Here is a 5,821-nt window from a genome sequence, read left to right as displayed (position 1 = left end):
ATTTAAAATAATCAAAGATTGGTGTGGGATAAATAGTTTCAAATTCATGAGACACGGGCACCAGTACTGGCGAAGGAGGGAGCTGCGCCAATGGAATGGGCTCCACCTGAATCATGCTGGGACCAGAGTCCTGGTGAATTGCATAATTAATGCTGTAGATAGGGCTCGAAACCTAACAGTGTATGGTGGGGGGGAAGAGGGGGTTCAATCAGATGGAGAATTAGAAGTTCAAAGGTAAAAAGTAAGGTAGGATTGTAGGTTAGAGATGGGGCTGATTGTCACCAGAAAAGAAAAGGAAGGAACAAAAATGTGTGAATGTCATATTACACCATAAAGGTGTCGAGAAATTTGATAATAGAGAAAATTTAAAGACTTTGTAGGTTAGTGCACAAAATATTCGGAATACAGTAGATGAAGTAATGAAGTAAATTGAAGTAAATAAATATGAACTCATAGCCATTACGGAATCACGGTTGCAAGGAGTTCAAAACTGGGAACTTAACATTCAGGGATATTTGACCTTTCTGGAAGTCAAGAGGGATTGAAAAGGTGGTGGGGTAACACTGTTAATAAGAGACAAAATGAGGATAATTGTGACAGACAATCTAGGCTCAAATGATGTTCAATCCATTTGGATGGAGGTTAAAAATAGTAAGGGAAAGATGATATTGATAGGAGGAATGCAGACACTTTGCAGAAAATAGCTTCATAGTCATAAAGATGTACAGCACGGAAACAGACCCTTCGGTCCAACCCATCCATGCCGACCAGATATCCCAACCCAATCTAGTCCCACCTGCCAGCACCCGGCCCATATCCCTCCAAACCCTTCCTATTCATATACCCATCCAAATGCCTTTTAAATGTTGCAATTGTATCAGCCTCCACCACATCCTCTGGCAGCTCATTCCATACACGTACTACCCTCTGCATGAAAAAGTTGCCCCTTAGGTCTCTTTTATATCTTTCCCCTCTCACCCTAAACCTATGCCCTCTAGTTCTGGACACCCCAGCCCCAGGGAAAAGACTTTGTCTGTTTATCCTATCCATGCTCCTCATGATTTTGTAAACCTCTATAAGATCACTCCTCAGCCTCTAACGCTCCAGCGAAAACAGCCCCAGCCTGTTCAGCCTCTCCCTATAGCTTAAATCTTCCAACCTTGGCAACATCCTTGTAAATCGTTTTTGAACACTTTCAAGTTTCACAACATCTTTCTGATAGGAAGGAGACCAGAATTGCATGCAATATTCCAACAGTGGCCTAACCAATGTCCTGTACTGCCGCAACATTTTCTCCCAACTCCTGTAATCAATACTCTGACCAAGAAAGGAAGCATTCCAAACACCTTCTGTACTATCCTATCTACCTGTGACCCCACTTTCAAGGAGCTATGAACCTGCACTCCAAGGTCTCTTGTTCAGCAACACTCTCTCGGACCTTACCATTAAGTGTATAAGTACCGCTAAGATTTGCTTTCCCAAAATGCAGTACTTCGTATTTATCTAAATTAAACTCCATCTGCCACTCCTCCACACATTGGCCCATCTGGTCAAGATCCAGTTGTAATCTGAAGTAACCCTCTTTGCTGTCCACTACACCTCCAATTTTGGTGTCCTCAGCAAACTTACTAACTGTACCTCTTATGCTCACATCCAAATCATTGTTACAAATGACAAAAAGTAGAGGACCCAGCACCAATCCTTGTGGCACTCCACTGGTCACAGGCCTCCAGTCTGAAAAATAACCCTGCACCACCACCCTCTGTCTTCTACCTTTGAACCAATTCTGTATCCACGAGATCTAATCTTGCTAACCAGTCTCCCATGGGGAACCTTGACGAATGCCTTAGTGAAGTCCATATAGATCACATCTTCTACTCTGCTCACATCAAACCTCTTTGTTACTTCTTCAAAAAACTCAATCAAGTTTGTGAGAAATGATTTCACACGCATAAAGCCATATTGACTAAACCTAATCAGTCCTTGCCTTTCCAAATACATGTACATCCTGTCCCTCAGGATTCCATCCAACAACTTGCCCACCACCGAGGTCAGGCTCACTGGTCTATAGTTCCCTGGCTTGTCCTTACCACCTTCTTAAACAGTGGCACTACATTAGCCAACCTCCAGGCTTCCGGCTCCTCACCTGTGACTATCGATGATACAAATATCTCAGCAAGAGGCCCAGCAATCACTCCCCTAGCTTCCCACAGAGTTCTCGGGTACACCTGATCAGGTCCTGGGGATTTATCCACTTTTGTGCAGTTCAAGACATCCAGCACTTCCTCCTCTGTAATATGGATATTTTTCAAGATGTCATCATCTATTTCCTTACATTCTATATCTTCCATGTCCTTTTTCATAGTAAATACAAATGCAAAATACTCGTTTAGTATCTCCCCCATTTTCTGTGGCTCCACACAAAGGCTGCCTCGCCTGGCACTATTCTCTCCCTAGTTATCCTTTGTCCTTAACATATTTGTAAACACCCTTTGGATTCTCCTTAATTCTATTTGCCAAAGCTATCTCATGTCCCCATTTTGCCCTCCTGATTTCCCTCTTAAGTGTACTCCTACTGCCTTTATACTCTTCTAAGGATTCACTCGAGCTATCCTGTCCATACCTGATGCTAGAAATTAACAAATATTAGAAACATGTCAAAAAAGAGCAATAATTATAGATGGCATGAATTTTCATGGTGACTGGGTTATTCAAATTGGAAAGGGCAGCTGTGACAACAAATTAATACACAGCATGAGGCAAAGTTTCCTAGAATAATATGTTATGGAGCTAACCAGGGAGCAGGCTACCTTGGATCTGATAATAGGTAATGAGGCAGGTTTAATTAATGCCTTTTGAGTAAATGATCCCCTAGGAAGCAGTGATCATAATGTGATACAATTTAATATTCATTTTGAGAATGAGAAACTTGCATCAGAAGCAACTGTTTTGAATATAAATAAGGTGCATTACAATGAAATGAAGGTAGAGTTAGCTCAAGTGAATGGGACAGATAGATTAGCAGAAAGATACTAAGCAAGCAGTGGCAGACATTTAAGTCTACAATTCATGACTATCAGTAAAGGTACATTCCAGTAAGGAGAAAAGGTTCTAAAAGAGGGAAAAACCAATAATGGCTAACTAAGGAAGTTATTAAATTGAAAAAGACATATAAAGAGGTAACAATCAGTGATAACCCTGAAGACTGTGATAAATTCAGAATCGAGAAAAGGAGGACTAAAAAGATAATAAAGGGAGAGAAAATAAACTATGAAATCAAATTATTGAGGAATATAAAAACTGACAGTAAGAAATTCTTTAAATATTTCAAAAGGAAGAGAGTCATAGAGTCACGTGTCACAGAAAAGACCCTTCAGGTCAGCCAGTCCACGCCGAACATTATCCCAAAGTAAACTAGTCCCACTTCTCTGCTCCCGGCCCATATCTCTCCAAACCTTTCCTATTCATGTACATTTCCAAATGTCTTTTAAATTTTGTAATTGTTGAGAGGTAAAAGTGATCAAAGACCTCTTAGAAAATGAATCTGGAAAGTTATGGGGAACAAGGAAGTGGCAATTGAATTAAATTGATGTTCTGCATCAATTTTTACATGGGAGATACTTCAAACATCCTAATAATACGAAAGATTACAGTGGAGGAATTAAGTCACATTACCATCATTGGGGAAGAAGTATTAGACAAGTGAAAGGCACTGAAGACAGCCAAGTCCCTGGCTCTGACTGCTTGCATCTAGAATCCTAAAAGAGGTAGCAACAGCGATAGCATTGGTTGTAATTTTCCAACAATCCTTGGATTCTGTAGAATATTAAGGATTGAAAACTGCCAATGTAACTCCCCTATTCAAAAATCGAGAGAGGCAAAAAAGAGATGATTATAAGCTGATTCGTCTAACTTCTATTATTGTAAAAAATATTGGAATCAATTACTCAGGATGTAATCACACATAAGGAAGAATCCACGAGGTTAGGATCAGTATATTGGTCTGGGTAGAGAATTGACTAACGGGTAGGAAACAACGAGTGCGGATAAGGGTTTTTTTCCAGGTTGGTGACGTGTGACTAGTGGGGTTCCACAGGAATTAGTGCTGAGACTGCAATAGGTTACAATATATATTAATGACCCGGAGGCACGAGGCGAGTGTGGAATAGCCAAATTTGCAGATGACACAAAAATAAATGAAAGTGGGAGACAAAGAGTATACAGAGAGGTATTGATAGGCTAAGTAAGTGAGCAAAAAGTTGGTAAATGTTGGGATAATGTGGGAAAATGAGAAGTTGTTCATTTTGGAAGGAAGAATAAAAGAACAGGGTATTATTAAAATGGAAAAAACTGCAACTGTGTTTTGTGCTCAAAACACAGAAAGCTAGCACACAGGAAAAGCAGGTAACCAGGAAGGCAAATGGAATGTTGGCCCTTATTTCAAGGGGGTTGGAGTATAAAAGTCAGGAAATCTTACTACAACCGTATAAGGTGCTGGTCAGACTAGATCTGGAATATCGTGAGTAGTGGCTTTTATTTAAGAAAATATACTATTTCATTGGAGTAGGTCAGGGAAAATTCTTTAGGATGATCCCTAGTATGGAGGGGTTCTCTTATGAGCAAAGGCTAAACAGGTTGGGATTTTACTCACTGGAGTTTAGAAGAATGAGAGGTGATCTCATTGAAACATATCGGATACGTAAGGGGATTGACAGGGCAAATGCTGAGAGGATGTTCCCCCTCTTGGGAGAATCTTGAGGGCATATTTTCAGAATTAAGGCATGCCAATTTAAGACAGAGAATGAGGAGGAATTTCTTCACTCAGGGTTGTGAGACTTTGGAGCTCCTTACCAAAGACAGCTGTGGGGGCAGAGTCCTTGTGTATAGTTACAGCTGAGATAGATAGATTCTCTGTCACTACGGGACTCAAAGGTTACGGGAAAGGACAGGAAAGTGGCCATGAGGGTTATCAGATCAGCCACCTCCAATCTTGAAGCAATTTTCCAACAAACCAGACTCAACGAACAATTCCAACCTAATCCAACATTCCTTCCCAACCCAAATACCAACCCCACCTACCTCCTGCAGCATAATATCTCAGACAATGATCGGTGAGATTGTTGGTCTCTTTAGCACAGGGAACAGATGAAGCAATTAGTATTCAATTTAAAATGTGAGGGAGAAAAGGAATAAGAGGTCATGGTAATAGACATAGATGAGTAAAGTTGGGAACTACTTTTGTTCTAAGGCATAAATTCCAAACCATACAGGTCTGTGTATTAAGATGGTTATATGATGTGACATGCAATGTTCTGGTATAAAACTACCTGTCTCACCTTGAGTCTCTCTCTCTCTCGTGTCACAGAGTCAATGTTGTGTGTTTAGTAACATCAGAAAGCACAGGATTCAGATTGTGTGTGTAAAATCTGTAATATTTCAACTCTGTAAACAGTTAGTGTTGTATATAAGTTTCAGGATATCTGTCTCATCTAACCTGACTCTTTGTGGTGTAAGATACATCAGGTATCAAATAGAAAACCACAAACAGCTTCATGGTGGCAGTTAGAGTACACTAGAAGCTAGTTGTGGCAGCTAGTTAGTGGCAATAGATGGCTGAAAAAGTAACAACAGTGTAGCAGTTGTGAGAATTAAACTTAATAACGGTTATCCTTCAATCCATTTGCATTCAGAACCGAAATTCCAATGCAACCAAAACTGAAGTGCTACAACCAAAATTAAAGGTTATAAATCCATATAGAAACACAGTGAATACTTACCCTCTCTTAATAAAAAGAGACAGTAAGTTGAAAACATCATCCAG

This window comes from Chiloscyllium plagiosum, chromosome 3, assembly GCF_004010195.1.
Source record: "Chiloscyllium plagiosum isolate BGI_BamShark_2017 chromosome 3, ASM401019v2, whole genome shotgun sequence".
Taxonomy (NCBI): Eukaryota; Metazoa; Chordata; class Chondrichthyes; order Orectolobiformes; family Hemiscylliidae; genus Chiloscyllium; species Chiloscyllium plagiosum.
Note: the sequence above shows the minus strand (reverse complement) of the source record.